Source organism: Ambystoma mexicanum, chromosome 4q, assembly GCF_040938575.1.
Source record: "Ambystoma mexicanum isolate Mex_15411 chromosome 4q, UKY_AmexF1_1, whole genome shotgun sequence".
In the NCBI taxonomy this organism is placed as follows: domain Eukaryota; kingdom Metazoa; phylum Chordata; class Amphibia; order Caudata; family Ambystomatidae; genus Ambystoma; species Ambystoma mexicanum.
The window spans coordinates 1,074,613,455-1,074,631,270 of NC_090928.1; the positions used below are offsets into that span (position 1 = coordinate 1,074,613,455).

The following is a 17,816-nucleotide window of genomic DNA, read 5'->3' on the forward strand; positions in this document are numbered from 1 at the left end:
CAGTCAATCACCCAAGAGTGCATTTCTGTCTCCTAGGAGACCAAGCACAGGGCGTTTCAGGCACCTCCCTCGCTTCCTACCCCCGCCAGACACCCTGGAGCCAGCAGCGGGCTTCACTCATGAATCCCGCCAAAGACAAAATGAACAACGGGACCAAACCGGGTTTGGCGCACAGAGTAAATCTCAAGGAGGACCTTTCCACAATGAAATGGCGAAAAAAGAATACCGGGGACATTTTGACAAAAATGGCACCCTTGGGTGCTTTACTGCAGCTGCGAACACAGCCCACGGTAGAAGCACACCACGGTAGTTAAAAGTAAACCACTGCCACCAGCCATTCATCGAGGAAAGGGTAACAAAAATGTTACATCAGAAACTAGACAAAGGGGATATTAAGTAACCCCTCCAGCACCCTATTGTAAGATAGTGTGTGCTGGGTCTAGAAAGTTACAAATGTAAGTAAAGTCAATTTCACTTCACTGCTCTTGCAAACAGTAGTTTATCCAAGAGAAGGTATTTAAACTTTTGGGAACACTGAAAGACTTCCCTTTGCCACTGAGAGTTTGTCAGACTCCATACTTAAGAACAAGTTACTTACCTTATCTGTTAACGTTCTTTCGATGGGATGTTCCTCCGACGTATTCCACATCTATGACAGGTAATGACCATAGATGTGCTGCGTCGGAAAATTTCGGCAGAGGGCGTCCTGCGTCGATGACGTCGATCTGTTGTCCCTCGAGGGCCTCAGTCGAGGGTCGGCGTCACCGGATGTTATATATAGGACGCACGGCGCCCGTAGCCTCAGTTGTAGTTTTTGTCCCAGAACGTGTGGCATCAATCTCCTGCCAGTATGACTGCAGACAACCTTGCGGAAACGTAACCTGCAATCGCATACGAAATTCTGAAGAGGGGCAGGCTGGGAGGGTTCGATGTGGAATACGTCGGAGGAACATCCCATCGAAAGAACGTTACCAGATAAGGTAAGTAACTTGTTCTTTCGAGGACCTTGTGTCCTCTGACGTATTCCACATCTATGACAGACTCCCAAATCAGTACCAATTTTGGGAAAAAAAATTTACAATTTATAAATTTAGAATGCCCAATCAAATTGCTGACTCATGGATGGAGTCCAAGGAATAGTGTCTCACAAAAGTATGGCCAGAGGGCCAAGTGGCTGCTTCGCAAATATTGCGAATTGGAACACCCCTCTGTAGAGTAGTGGAGGCAGCCACACCCCTAGTACAGTGAGCCCGTAAGCCTGCTGGAGGGTCCTTTCCCACCATTGAGCCCGTAAGCCTGCTGGAGGGTCCTTTCCCACCAAATGGTAACACTCCGAGATCGTCAAAATGATCCATCTAGACAAGGTCTGTTTGGAAACAGCCTGACCCAAGTGCCTTCCAGCATAACCAACAAAGAGCTGATCGTCCACTCTGACCCGGGACATCTGTGAGAGAGAAACTCAAAGCTCTTCTAGGATCCAACCTATGGAGCCTCTCCTCTTCATTACCAGGATGTGGAGGAGGATAAAATGCCTCGAGAATCACTCACATGGAATTCCGTAACAACCTTTGGAAGAAAAGAAGGCCGCACCCGCAGACAATCCTGTCCTCATGGAACACAGTAAACGATGGCTTTGCGGAAAGTGCCTGCAACTCACTCTGCGTGCAGAAGTAACCGCAACTAAAAATACAGTTTTAAAGGACAACAGTCGCAACGGACAAGAATTTAAGGGCTCAAATGGAGCTCCCATTAGGAACTTTAAAACCAAATTCAAATCCCATCCCGGCACCTGGAAAGGCGACGGTGGAAACACATTAGTTAGCCCTTTTAGAAACTGAAAAATCAAAAGGGATCTTTAAATAAGAACATTCCTCAGACGAGCACTCAAATATGGACTCAGCCGCCAGGTAATCCTTAATGGTACCCACTTGCAGGCCCTTGTGGGCTAAAGAAAGCAAAAAAAGACAAAACCAAAAAGGAATGGAACATTGGAAAGCATCCAAATTTTGTACCCTGCACCAGTCACAGAACTTTCTCCAACGGCAATGGCACATGGATTTTGTTGCGTGCCTTCTGGCCGAAAGCAACACCTCCATCACGTCTTCGGTAAGGTCCCAATCTTTATACCTCAACCTTTCAGATATCAAGCATGAAGGCTGAGACACGTGACCTCTGGATGGATAACCCCAACCCCCTTCCTGTGAGAGCAGATCGTCTCGGTAGGGAAGACAGCGTGAAGGGCAGATGGACATGTCTAGAAGGTCCGGGTACCCCGCTCTCCAGGCCCATGCCGGAGCAATGAGGATCATTCGGGAACCGAACCTCCATAACCTCCGCAACACTTGTGGAATGACGGGGACTGGAGCAAACGCAAGAGCAGAATCTTTTGCACTTCCGGTTGACACTGGTGGCGAAGAGATCCACTTGTGGAGTTCCCCAAAGGGCGAAGATCTCCAACAGAACTTCCTGAGCCAGCTCCCACTCGTGAGAGACAGTGCTCTGACTGTTCAGAGCATCCGCCGCCGCGTTTTTCGTCTCCGGCCAGATAAACTGCAGAGATCAAAATGTCCTGCTGGATGGCCCAGAACCAGAGCTGCATCGCCTCCTTGCACAATGGGAGTGACCCTGCCCCCCCTTTTTGTTGAGGTAGTGCATGGCCACTGTATTGACCATCATAATCAGGATATTCTTCCCCCGCACAGACGGCAGAAAAGCCTTCTGGGCTAGCCTGACGGCCCTCAGCTCTGACAAATTGATGTAGAGTCTGGACTCCGATGGAGACCAAAGACCGCTGGCTGTCAAATCGTTGGCATGAGCTCCCCAACCTGTGAGGGACGCGGCCGTCACGATCGTCACCTCTGGCCATGGTTGCCAAAATGAAGCACCTTTCATCAGATTGCCTTCGAGGGCCCACCACAAAAGATCCTGGGCGACTGAGGGCGGAATCTGAACGGGATCCGACATCCTGCCGGAGAACTGCGACCACTGCATCTTGAGATCCCACTGCAGAGATCTCATACGCAGCAAGGATGCTGGCACCAGGAAAATGTAGGATGCCATGAGGCCGAGCAACCTCAAGAACTGGAACGCCGGGAGACTCTGGGCCTGTTGAAACTTGGCCACCATCTGCAGAATTTGATGAGCCCTCACCTGGGGAGGCAAACACTGCCCCAGGGATGTGTCGAGCACTGCTTTTATGTATTGGAGCCGCTGGGTAGGTGTCAAATGGGACTTTTTTTAAATTGAGGGAGAAACCCAGCTTGTGAAGGGAGTGGCAGGACTTGAGAACGAGATACCATCTTGAATTTGTCCTTCCTGAGGAGCTTGTTCAGCCAACGCAAGTCCATGATGGGTCTCAATCCCCAGTCTTTTTTCGGGATCAAAAAATAAGGGGGAATACCATCCCTTGTCCCTCTCCACTACAGGCACCAGTTCTATGGCGCCTTTCTCCAGTAGGGATAGGATTTCCTGCGCAAGGAGCGGATCCAGACCCTTCAACGAGCTTCCCCGGTGGATTGCCGTGAGGCCTCTGCCAGAAGGGAAGACGGAAGCCGTGGGTTATGATCTCCAGAACCCACACATCTCAAGTAATGGCTCGCCATTCTCCAAGATGCTGTGCAAGTCTGCCCGCAACTGGCGAACCATGGGACATGGCCTCATGACTGAGCGGACGCGGCTGCGGCAGTGCCTGAGGGCAAAGAAGCAACTGCCCGAGCGGCTTTGGCATCCAGAGTACCTTGCTTTCCACCTCTGGTACTCCTACGGTGGCCCCTCTACCTTTGGTAGATTGAGAGGAGCTGCAGTCAGAGTAGTACCGAAAGGAACCTCCCCTCCATTGCGGTCCTCAAGGACGGAAAGGCAGAGGTTGACGTACTGCAGCGCTCAAAGACTTTGCTGCAGCTTTGGAGGTCTGCAAGCTCTCAAGGCTCTCGTTAGCCTTGCTGCCAAACAGATGAACTCCATCAAAGGGCATGTTCAGAAGCCAGGATTGCACATCAGAAGCAAACCCCGACTTCAGCAACCACGCAAACCTGCGTATCACGGTGCTCACAGCCATGGACCGGCTGACACAGTCTGCTGTGTCCAAACCCGACTGAACCGATTCGCACATGGCATCCTTGCCGTCCTGCACGAGGGCTAGAAAACGATCCCGTTCTTCCCCTTTGGGAATATGCTCAGCCGCCAAAGATGCACAGTTCCACAGAGTGAGTGAATCTCGCCAAGGCAAAAGTGGAGTTGGCTGACTTCAATGCCATACCCCCAGATGAAAATACCTTCTTCGCCTAAAGTGCGCATCGTCCCCATCAGGAAGCGACTTGTTAACCGCCGGGAGACTTTCCGTAGCAGTACAAACCGCCGCCACCCTCCTTTGCAAAGCCATGTGAAACGGCAACACCGGGGGTAAGTGGGTGGATCTTGGTCTAGGATGTCCTGAAGATCATCCTGATCAAAATCAACAGGTGGAGCAGACCACCCCAAGTATTCAGTCACCCTTGACATGAGACGCCTATGGGAGGATTCAGCATGCGTCCCAGGCTCAGGCCTGCCAAACTCCACCTCCGGAGAGGTGTCAAGACCACGGGCGTCATGCAAGGACTGAGTTCCTCCATCTGACTGTGCCCCGACAAAAGGTCATCAGGGATATCAGGAGACAACCATCTCATCAGACCCTTCCTCCACCTCTGAACTATACTCCAAAGGTTGGAACAAATCCAATCTGGGAGGAGGAACAGAGTAGGGCTCAGAAACAGGCCTCACAGACTTACTGAGAGCCTTCCTCGGAGGTTCCACAACCCTCCGGGGCACCTCCGGCAAATCCTCCACAAACGGCGATGAGGACGGCGAGGGAATCTGCGGCGTCGTCAAACGAGGAGCCGGCAACTTTTTCGAGGGTAGATCCCCAAAAGTATTCCTCGACGGACACAGCCCCAAGGCCTTCCTCGAAGGCTTCACAGGTTCCGACGGTCTCGATGGCGTCGAGGACCGGGACCTGGACCTGGATCTGGCACAGCTATGGCGATCTCCCTTGTCCCGAGTGGGACCTCGACGGCTCCCGACGATCGTGCCGACTGCCCGAGCCGAAGGCATGCGAGTGGTGGACCGAGCCTGTTCCCTGCCGGCTTCTTTCAAAGGCGCGGCCGGAACTGTGCCTTGTGACTCGAAAATGGTCATCTGCTGGCGGAATGAATCCCATTCGGCCTGCGACGAAGACTTGGTGAGACAAGTCAACCTTCTGGCGGAGTCCTCTGACGAGGACGGGGAAGGCGACCGGTGACGGCACGTCCTAGAATGCCTCAAAGAGGCAGAGGAATGGCAGGAACCACTCCGAGACCACCTGGATTTTCGCAGACGCGGAGAGTCGCCACTCGAGTCATCGGTCGAAAGCCCAGCGGACTTCGATATATGGGCTTGGACACCCTACCTACCTTTAATTTCTTCTTACGTTCCTGCAAGGCCTTTGAGGTCAGGGACTGGCAATCAATCATCGCAGTCGTCAGTGGCGTGGCTTTCGCCGAGGCACCAGAGGCAGATGTCGTGCGGGTCCGTGATGGACATCTTCGAACCGCAGTCCCGACATTTTTTAAAGCCCGACTTCGGGGTAGTAGAAGACATCGCAATCCAAGAGAAGACTCGAGCGTGCCGAGATTCCGAAGTAAACACGTTTGCGGAAAAAACGGAACTGAGGCTACGGGTGCCGTGCGTCCTATATATAACATCCAGTGGCGCCGATCCTCGACGCAGGCCCTCAAGGGACAAAGGATCGACGTTATCGACGCAGGACGCCCTCCGCCAAAATTTTCCAAAGCAGCACAGCTGTGGTCATTACCTGTCAGATGTGGAATACGTCCGAGGACACAAACCCCTCGAAACAGAGTGCAAATCACATTAGAAATACATGAGTGGGAAAAAGGGCCTCACTCTCTCCAGTGAGAAAAATTAAAAGTCCTAAAAACCAGCAAAGGTTGCTGGGGGTCTCGAAAGTTGAAAGGAATAGGCACATTTCTGAGAATGTTCCATAACGACCACAATGCCCCACCTCTTGACTCCACCACGTGCTACAAAAAACCCTTCAGCCACGAGGCTCAACAGGCTTTGTAGCCACACCAAACCTCACCATTTCCTTGAGCGCCCTAGATCAATTGGCACCAGAAATAAACTTGCAGTCAAGATTACTCTCTCTCCCAACACCACCATTGCTATCCATGTAGCATACCGCCCGCCAGGCCCTCTCTGACTTCCACAACTTAATACATGTTTTTGGGGAAAATTGAAAAACCACTAAATCCATTCTACTGGGGGACCTCAACCTGGGATTCAATGATTAGAAAGATAAACAAGCCAAAGCTCTTGCTAGAGCTCTACAGGAACTGGACTTCCAGCAAAAAATAGTCATCCCCACCCATTGCAAAGGGCGCACCCTAGAAAGGGTAGCAGACCATAACTGCGGTGTGGACATCAGCTCCAATACTCAGACTCCAAGGACCGACCACCACCTTGTTCACTTCTTCATCCCAATTAGCAGTAATACACCCAAGTCATTCAGGTCTGTCCCACCTGCTCTAGCCAGATGCTCAAGGAATGTAACTAAAGAAAAGATCTGTTCTTTCTTAGATATTCCAGCGTTTAAGCACCCACCTTCCTCAGACCCCTCGGATCTGGCTAAGATCTACAACACCACACTTAAAACAGCAGTTGATGCCATTGCCCCACTAGAAAACAAGAAAGCGAAAAAACAAACTGGCCAATTACTGGTTCTCCACTGAGCTCAAAGAACTACGCGCCCTTAAGCGTAAAGCCCTCAGCAAATGGCAAGGCACTCCACAGGATTCCACGCCAACAGCCTACAAAACCCTGGCAACACAATACAAAAAAGCTATAGTCATAGCTAAATCCTCATCTTATAATGATAGGATAGCCAACGCTGACTCGGAATCAAAAGAGTGGTTTGCCATCTTTAAAGAACTGGCCACGCCGGTCACCAACACACAGGACGTTGTGTAAGACTAATCCTGCAGCACCAGTGTACAAACACCATGATTAATAAAATTGAACTCCTACAAAAGAAGATCAATGACCACCAGAAGGAACTTTCGAAATACAACATACCTGCATCCTGTACGACCAGCACAGAGACCAAAGAGAAAATTCTTTTCTCTTTTAGAGAAGTAACAGACAGAAGTTCTGGACATCATCCGGAAAAATGAAACCGTCCAAATGTAAAGGTGATGTTTGCCCAACCAATCTAGTCAAAGAATGCGCCGACACCTTGGCCCCGTTCTAGAAAACCTTCATGGACGCCTCTGTCAACTCCAACACAGTCCCTGCTTGCTTTAAAGAGGCGTGGCCCACTACTAATAGAAAACCTACCCTAGACCCAAAGACACCCACCAATTACAGACGTATCACCATTCCTGAAGAAAAGTTTGGAAAACATTGCTTATACTGAAATCCAGCAGTTTTTGGAAGCAAACAGCATCCTGGGCAAGAGGCAATTGGGCTTCCGCCCAGACCATGGGACGAAGTCTGCCCTACTATCTCAAGATGCAACTCTGACATAATGAACAAGGGCAAGCCAGCACTTCTTGTTCTACTAGATCTGTCAGCTGCATTTGATCTTGTTGACCATGATACCCTATGAAAACAACTCAAAAATGCTGCCCACTTCTCCCCCAAAACCACAGCGTGGATCTCCTCCTACCTTAAGGGGAGACTCATGAGGATTTTCTCGGACCTTGCATGCGCACCACCCACCACCATACACTGTGGTGTCCCGCAAGGGTCCACTGCACCTACCCTATATAACATTTTCACCTTACCTCTATTCAATGACTTAGATGATCGCGGCATAGCATACACAACCTATGCCGACGACAAGTCCTACTCCCTCTCACCGGCTCCTATGAACAGGACGCAGCTGCCCTAGTCAAAATAAACGCAGCCATTCAGACTTGGATGGCAGCAATGGTCCATGTCTCAATGGAGATAAAACAGAGATCCTCGTGGTAGGCACCAGGGACACACTCAACAATCTAGACCCTCAATACAAGACTTTCAACATTGACAATACACCTATCACTGTATCATTAGCTGTCAAAACCCTAGGGGTTTTCATCGAATCGTCTTTGTCCAAGACTCGACAAGTCCGTGCAATTTAGTCCTCCGCAGCACTCGTCACTAAAATAGTCAATGCAGTCAAACCCTACTTGTCAACCAAAATCTGCCTCGCAATAGCAAGGGCTACAGTTGGGGGACAACTGGACTACTGTAATGCCCTTCTCCTGGGAACCTCCTCTAAAAAAAACCAACAGGTTACAAGTCACCCAAAACAATGCCCTCAGAGCTGCACTGAGCATTCCTAAAAGGGAACACCTACCACATGCCAGAAGAGAGGTTCACTGGCTGCCAGTCCAAGGGCGCATTATATTCAAATCCATTGCCACACAAGTGCCTTCCCCGTACTGCTGCCCCCCTACCTATCTGAAAAGATTTCTCCTATCACATCTTCTAGACCCATCAGAACGCACCACTCCAACCAGATCTACGGCCCCACCTTCAAAAGAACTAAAGCGGGAAGCGCTAGCTTCCAACACCTGGCACATAAAAACTGGAATGCCTTGCCTACAGCACTCAGAAATGAAGCCTCATACACAGTCTTCCGAAAAGCACTCAAAAAGAAACCCCCAAGTAATCGTTGTGCGATAGACCTTCCAACATTCCTGTGTAATTGTAATCAGTGCATCTCTAAGAACTTCCTGTGCAGCTGTTTGGCTCCTCTGTAACCACGGAACCATTAGGCCTTACACCATCTACTGTCACTGAAAATCTAATGTCTAGTCACCACTCTTGTCATCTTTTCACCCATTGCTTGGGAGTACTCTCCCACCCCGTGCTTAAGACACCTTGATCCTGTTCCACTGTAACCAAGGAACAATGCCAACACCACCATGTAACCATTAACTGTCTGGTAGACTGCAGCCATTTTTTTATTTTTCTTCATCGTCATTACTGCATACCGCTCTTGCAACTAAGTAAGCCTACTGTAACAGTGCCACGATGCCCAAGGGCTGTTCTGTGCGCTTTATAAATGTAAATAAATATTCATACCCAAAAGGGGGCTGATCTTCCACAAAAATTGATCCCATTTGCCTGGAGAAATGAGGTTGAGGAATGGGTTTAAAACAAACACTTGGGCATATCAGTCCAAATAGTCTTCGATAGCACTGAATACTCTGATGAAGTTGAAGGCATTGAAGGCTTCAACAACTTCCTTGAAGCAGCTGGTGAATGAGCCGACATTTAATTATGCTTCGATGCTGTAGATGGACTACATGCCACAAAGGTTCAGGCGATGAACATAACTGCTTCGATACCAAAGATTAATGCTTCGAGGGGACAAACACAGGCTCTTTGTGTGTCAAGGAAGACTCAGACTTGTGTCAAGGAGACTCTTCCCGGTCCTTGAGGCGCACGAGAAGACACGAAGATCCCTACTGTTCTCGTCAGACGTGCAGGGGTGGCTTCTTTCCTCAGACTCTTTCAGAGGGGCACTGTGAGGCGTTTGCCTCTGGAAAACTTCAAGCATTTATAATTCCCCCAGAGTCTCTTTCTTTTTTGGAAATAAAACTTTTTCGGGAGAAGATCTGCGACAACGTTTTTAACTCTTGAAAAGAGGACAAGTGTTGTCAACTGGACCTCGAACGTCTTTGGTGTTTAGAACGCTTTCTAATGGAAGAAACCTCTCTTGAGTCGGAGGAGGATTTTCTTTTAGATGGGGTAATGGCTGGAATTTGGGAGCGGGCTTACCTTTCGAGTTTCCCCTATCTTCCCACCCCTACTGGCCCCAAGGCCCTGACAGTCATGGATTGACATGAGCCACAATAGTCGACCCCAAGCATCACAGACAGATGCCGTGAAGGTCTGTGATAGACAGCTTGGTTCCACAGTCTGAACACCGCTTGAAGCCAGTCTTCGGTGTCAAGGACATATTAGAGGAATATGAAACAGACTTAATCGAAATTCGCTGAGGCAAATAGCTCCGAACCAGACAGCAATGTGGAAAGAACAGAACCGAGGTAACGGTCAACGTGTGCGCTTCATGTACCAGCTTTGAAGTCATGAGGGCCGCTATGGAGGCCATTGAGGACCAAGACAACGCTTCACGACGCTCGACCCTATGAAAAATGAAAAATAAATTCCGAAGCAAGCTGCAAGCAGACTTGAATATCAAAGATGACGACTATGTGGGAGGACACATTCCATTTGAAACCCAAATTCAGAAAAACTACTGAACTTCGTTCAAAGCTGTATATGCAATAACAATACCTACCAACATAGGATTGACCCTTAACTTTATTAACAATACTGACATAAGTGCCTTAACTTACGCTATACAAGTTTTACATGTAAAACCTCAAATGAATTTACGTTACAATACTAAGTATATTGATTCAAGAGGCCTGAAGAGCAGCGCTAGAAACACATCTAGCCTCAACATCACAGTACTACAAAACGAGGCCTAAATTTAAATAAGTACCATAAATTGACTATGTTGTAAAGGAAACATATTTGCAAAAATTCACAAAACTGTATAGTCCTTACCTAAAGACCAAGGTTGCTTTAATGAATCAGCGCAATTACAAACCAAGGGAAATATTTGTTGAACCTACTTGTTTAAAGATGTCCAAAAAGGCATCTCCAACTCTGTGGTATTGCGACGCCTTAGGATATGCACTACCCGTTAGCTCAGATTTGGAGCTTTCTTCTCCGACATTGCTTGTGTACTCCAGTTGCTAAGATTTGTGCTAAAATATTTATATCTACATGCAAAAGCAAGATGGTATATACACACACTACAGTACGTTTAGTCTTTAAACACTTTAGAAATTACTATTATCCTAGCATGTATCAAATTGTGAGAGACTGGCCAGTGAAAGATATTGGTTGAAAGATTGTAAGGGACCAAAACTGGTTAGCAAGTTTGTAAACAACTCCAAATCTATCTGGGCCCTGAGGTTTATTATTTTTAAACCATTAATGGCCGATGGTACTTCCTTTTCAGTGGTCAGAGGAGTTCCCATCTATTTGGTCGCTTCATTTACTTGTTATGGGAGAGCTTTATTTCTTTTTTCACTGGGTTTTACAGAAAGGTCTAAAAGTCAAATTTATACCCACCCTGTCTTGAGGTAAGGCTACCAGTCTCTTCTTTAATTTCCAAACTATGCTTAGGAAGTTGCTTCTGTTCAATGAAATGTGCTAACCTTTTACCCGGTTTGCTCACATTCATCATGAAACGGGCCGCCTGTTTTTTTCTTAAAGGCGAAACGGAGCCCGAACAGATTAAGCTGTTTAGGTCTCTCGTAGTAGAGCCAGGCCTATATCTAGATTGTAGTTCTTTAATTCTTTCAGCTTTACACATACCTCATTCCTCCAGCTTACCCTTGCCATCACAAATCCTCTTGTAATCTCCTTAGCCATCTCTCATCTGATCTGTAAGGATACCTCAGAATAATAACTTAAGTCCATATAATCCTTAAGTGCATGTTAAGGAACACCTCTTTGCCCTCTTCTCCACAGAATGCGATAACTTCCATGTGTTCTTTTTTTTTTTAGTGTTCCATGATAATATAAGCACTGTGGATGGGTCAAATCATACCAGCTAATATGTTTGATATAACCAATCTTAAGAACAATAGCTTCTGTCAACTCTCAGGCGAATACTCCTGTGAATACAGCATACCATCAAATTCAGACATTGATGGCCCGAAAACTCCCTCGCCCTCAATGATTCTAAGACCAAGCTCCTTATCATGGCATCTGTCCCCCTGTCTGAAGAAACTTCAAACTGAATAGTCACACTTCGACATTGCTGGCACAAGGATTGCTGTCAGTAAAGCGCTGAAAACATTAGAAGTATACTTTGATGCTGAATTGTCCATGAAAAGACTTCACAAATACGTTCATCTTGAGGACATGTCATCAAGCTGCTCCATCAGATTAGGCCCTACCTATCTGTTCCCAACAGAGCGCTATTGGCATCAGCGCAAGTGAACTCTAGGTTAGACTATTTTAACAGTCTATTACTGGGTACATCACAAGCCAACCTTCGCCTCCAGACCACCCAAAATGGGGCAGAGGGCAGTCTTTAGTCACTCTAGACGAGACCATGTCACTGACTTCAGGAGGAAACTGCACTGGTTCCCTATCAAGCAGGGAATACGACAAGCCAATCCATTACTTACAAATGCCAGAATAAGCGTGCACCACCCTACTTATCCCAGAGGTTATACTGCAAATCCTCGGTCAGGGACTTGCGCTCTTCGAACACCCCACGGCTAACTCAACCGCATTGGTCTGAAAATAATTTGGCGAAACCACCTTGGACCATCAAGCACTGCAGGAATGGAATGCTCTTCCACCTGCTGTTAAAACTGTGCACTCGTCGGCCACATTCAAGAGATATATAAAAACCCCTTTGATGGGATCGACTAACTTATCCTGCTGATCGTTTCACTCGTTGCTCTGCTCTCCTCTTACTTGCTGCACTCTGTGGCTAGCGGTAAGTTTGCAACTGGAAATATTTACCCCTGCAAGTTATTATCAGATTTAATTGATGCCATATGTTAGGTTATTGGATTTTGTAGAGCGCACGTACGTCAAAGGCATCATGGCACTGAAAGAAAGATCGGTACAAAACGGTAAAAGGCAAGTACGCTCTAGAATAATAACGTTTTCTCCGAAAGACCAAATAGTCAGCAGTACTCCGTAAATCAAGCGGAAGTGTATTTCAGGCCTTAGCTGCAACGACGGAGAAAGCACGCCCCCCATTCCGGTATGCCTAAAGCGCTGTACCACTAGCAGAAGGGCAGATTGGGAGCAGAGGGTGCGGGTGGAAGTATAGCGTACACATTTTGCTTGCACATACTCCGTTCCAGTCCCATAGAAGGCCTGCTGTACAAAACACTGGATTCGAAAGTAATCCGGTCGGCCACCTGAAGCCAGTGGAATGGTCTCAAAAGAGGGAAGGCCAAAAAAATGTATCTTGCTGCCGCATTTTGGAGAAGTTGAATACGCTTGATCAGGTATTGGGGCTGTCCCAGATAAAGTGAGTTGAAAACATCAACTCCACTGAGATCCAGGGCAGCAACCGCAGGCGCCTGACAGGCCACAGGAATGAAAGGAAGGACCGACCATCCTCGGGACCCTAAGTTTAAAATGGCTGGTCTTGAAGACTGCTGCTACCTGTTCATCCATGGTCAGGGAAGCAGCAATTTTTATCCCCAAGTTTGCCAGATGAGACAGGCACAGGGAGAGGACCGAGGGAGGAGGGCCAGAAGTCTTCAGTCTAAAACAGAAGAGGGGTGGAGGTCCTTGCACCATGTTGCGCATCACATTGAACATGTATCGGAGTGTGATCCTTTTCTTCCGGTATCGAGTCCATGGTCTCAGATTGAATGTCAAGGTCTGCTTTTGTTTCATCTCTTTTCCCACATTGCGCCATCATCTCAGTCAACACTGTTATCTAAAGGTCTAATGATATCTGTCTTGCAGCTGCATCAAGAAGCGCTTTTCTACAGAAATGCTCCACACCTCTTCAACAAATATCCTGAAGAGATGAAGTCAGAGATCCCACGGGAAAAGACACTATGGCTGCCTTTATTTGTGAAGCAAAGTCTCACTAAACACTTTGATACAGCATGTGGGTTTATTTCCAGCGTATCACGATTGTTCACCGATTGGTCAAGCAAACCACTTTTAGTTTGGAGAAGATACTCCTTCCATCTTTGTCTGGTACTTCGCCTTCCGCACCTCTGTAATGGCGGCCACCTCTGCCCGAGAGCACATTCACATCTTTGCAGCCAGTGTAACGCTCACCAACGGATGTTTGCCAGCCTTTCATGTTCAGTAATCTCGTTTCAGCCTGGTTGCCAAGTCGTTGGACGTGATGCTGCCACTTCAGGAACCATGCATCTAGCCATCTTTCTGACCTCGCTATACAGTAGCATCTCTTTTCCTGAACCGTTCTCACTCTATAGAGCTTGATTTCCGAATGAGGGAAGGGTGAGGAGCATCGTAGACACAGATTTGCGAGGGGTAGAGTGTATAGAACAAACAATTTCTCTCAGCCGATTGAGCTCCCAAAGTGAGCCGCCATCTTCGTCACAGCCCAAAAGTGCTCCCATTTATTGAACATTTGTATGAGAATATTTAAATGTTTTCTCCTTGAAATGTAATGCCAACACGCAGAGATTTTGATTGCATCAGAGATGGTTACATCATTTTTTTAATGTGATTTAATTTTGTTTTTACACAAATGTATGTGTATGTATTGCCAACCTACATGTTAGTGAGAAAATAGAATCACATTGAGCTTCCTTCTTTTCTGTAGGCAAACTGTTAATCCCCTACAGTATTTCATAGAAATACAGGCAAAGTTGGAGAACCACCTTTAGTGTTAATATTCTATTTTATTTCAAAAGGTATATCAAGATCAAAAACAGCATTTCTTGGGCCAGAACTGTGGCATGGGGATTTCCTTTGTAGGGGGCGTTAGATCAGACAATATATCTCTGCATTATGAATTATCAACCCAGATATATTTTATAAAGTAACTGCAAGTGTGTGCACGCTGTACTGTACAACTACCTGTCTCCCCCTATGAGTGAAGCTGGACTACTCTGCCAGTTATCACGTAGGCACTAAAAACTTATGGAAACCCTTCAACACAACTGGCTGTGGTTCCAAAGCCAACAGGAAACTTGTGAAGTATGTCCCGAGCAGCTACATTTGTTAGAGGTCTACGATCCTTTCCCAAAGAGTCGTCTGGGAATACTGGGCCATGAAAGGAACACTAAGCCAAACTTGCAGTTCCATGTCGAATCTTTGTCAAGATGTTGCCATCTATACTTTTGCGGTTTCTACCTTCACCTACAATGCCATATAGTGGTGAAAGTATATGCTTGCAACCAATTACCACAGATGTCATTACATGGGTTATCGATTATGTACGGAAGGTTAACAAGTTGCAGTTTATAAGCAGGTAAGGTTTAGAGCCGGTATAACAACCTATGCAGGCTTGATACAACTACACACATAAGACCCAGGATAATAAAGACCTGGGTCCACCTTCCAGAGAGACACTCTTGTGCTAGGCAGTTCAAAGGGTAAAAACTCATCTTCCAAGCAAAACAAAACAGGAACCGATATTCATCTTCCTACAAGAAACAAATGTGCTGGTGAGAAAGTCCTGAATGAATTAGCTCTTGAATGTAGGGATACTAGACGAACATGGTTGCAATTAATGGTTCGGTCTCATCTACAAACATTCTTTTTGGATATATACTATGTAGGGCAAATCCCTTTGGGACACTAGAGACCTCTAGCTAAAATGTAGCAAAACAATTCACTTCTATTCTGCCCACACTAGGGCATCCTAAAGTCGGTGGCAGGCCACTGTGCCAGATTGCAGGGCAGAAGTGTTGTTGAAGATAGAGTCTGGGTGGTTTCAGGAAATGAACCCCGAAAAAGTTGTGATTTGACTGCATTTGTAATAGCAGAGAAGCAGGGGGGAAAAACAAGATCAAAGCACCTGCATTGCCTATTAAGGGCAGTGGCATTGCCTTTGGAATTGACACCTATGCTTCCCCGGGTCAGAGGCATTACAACATCACCTAAGCCAGGTTGGCGTATGCAATGTAAAGTGGTCTTATATAGTGCTCTTCAGCCAATAACGTTGGCCTTGCTGCGCATGGCTCTGTACGAAAGGAGGGCACGGTGTGTTAGACGGATAGCGGGAAGGCAGATGCAAAAACCTATGGTGTTGATGGATGCAGGTCAGAAGTACCCAGTTACCCGTGTGTCGATATGAACATCTCTGTTGCTTGTGGTTGATATCGACTGGGCAGGTTAGCCATATGGGCATCCCCCGGATTGTGGAGAGAAAAAATAACCAGCATGCTTGCTGATAGAAGATTGGTAGTCTCTGCATCTGTTAAGTACACTGGGTCATTCGTAGGAGTGTGGGAGGTGTAAGGATGCAAGGCTTTAGTAGTGAGGAGTTAGTTGAGGTGAGCGGGTACGCATGGAGTATCGCCATCTAATTTTGAAGTTCAGTCCATTGTACAGGAGGGCGGAGCGACCTCTAACGGGCCCATAGGATCAGAGCTCCCCCTCAAGTACCTTAAAATGAGATAGCTCCACCTTGAGGAGGATGGGGTGCAGGATTCTCTTACTCCAACACCAATCAATAAGGACAAGTCAATGGTTTGGCAAAGGGAAGTCCGTTTAATGACAAGTACAAAAAACTGGGAAACAAATGGAAATAGACAGTGATGCGATCGCCCGTCTTGCTTCAACTTCCAAATTCTTCATTCAGACAGTAAAATTTATAGCAGATTTCCGTCATCTTTGACGTGTTACACTCATAAGTTTGTCATGCAATTCCATTGGTCGGAAAAGGTAACTTAAGTATAGGTGCTATATCTGTATATGGTAACAGAGTGTGGGGATTGGCGTCTATGCCCATCCCTCTACATCACTCGTGATAGACGTCACTAAAAGTACGACGTCTCATTGGTTCTACAAGCTATAGGACCCTAGATTATTTGGTCCATTGTGATTGGGTGGGTTACATAAATCTCCACTTTAATTAGCAGCATGCAGAATGGACACCCAGATGCGGTGTGCCCCAAGATTCACCTTGCCTCCCTTCCATCAATCAGCACTTTAGGGCTATGTGTCAATTAGTTGGCAGAGGATGGCCTCGAAACTGTAGCTTCTCATCAGGAGAAGTTAGGTCATCCTCTGGGTTTGGATGACATCAGACGTGGGTACTTCTTTGTGCTTGCTGGTCACGTGTCAGTTCACCATGAATCTGCTTCATTCTCCCTCTATCTGTGTATTTGATTCTTCCTTTATCCCTGCCACCTGGCTGGGCCTCCTTATCTCGACCTTCACTGGCTGGCTGCTAGGCTCTTAAGCTTCGTTTCTTCGGAGTTGCCGCTCTCCTCTCTTCCTGGAGTTTACCCCGAATTCCCAGGCATGAGCTGCTTCTTCCCGAGTTTCGATTCCACTCTTTCGTCTGGCTTTGTGCTGGTATATGAATCCTGGCCTGTTTGTCCTCTGCCATCCTGGGCTTAATTCTGCTTATGTAAAATGGAGTAACACTAGCATAGTGTGCTTCTTGAGGTAGATATATATATATATATATATATATATATATATATATATATTTGGCGCTTGCCGCTCTATTCTTCTACTAAGCTTAGCAAGCTACACCGTTTTCTTGGCTTCTTGCGTTCCAAGCCTATTACGGGCATTTAGCTAGTTGCATAATTTCGTCCTTCTTTCATGGTTACGTTCTTTGAGTTGCAACATCGTTTCAATATAGTCTCTTCTTCTATGTCCATTACATCCTTATTCATATCATTTCATCGCTATGTGTCATATTTTGGATTGTCATTTCATTCATCTGAACGTCTGTCCGGGCCATTGTGTCGTCACCATTCGCCTTCAATTAGGGCCCTTTGGGTCTCTTCAGGGACAGTTTGTAAGTAATCTTCATTTCGCGTCAGCTGCTGGTACTGTTGTCTCAATGGGTACCGTGCAGCCCATGGTTGTATGGTTATTGGCGCTTCAATAGGTATTGCTCTTCTGATGGGTACTGGATAAAGCCCCACTGTGGCTCTGTTGGTTTATTTGCTCCTTATATGTCATCAATAAAATAAGCCAACTGATAAGAGTGTGCAGCTCCACCTATAGGTGGCACACCAACCACTTTCACTCGCCAAGAAAAGACCAATGCCAAAAAGGATAAATAC

General features: G+C 47.0%; 1 protein-coding gene across 4 annotated transcripts in view; it reads right to left on the reverse strand.

Annotated features, from left to right (window-relative positions):
* The window catches only part of WDR26 (WD repeat domain 26), a 1,161,882-nt gene that overhangs the window by 524,729 nt on the left and 619,337 nt on the right, over positions 1-17,816 (reverse strand). The window lies entirely within an intron of this gene.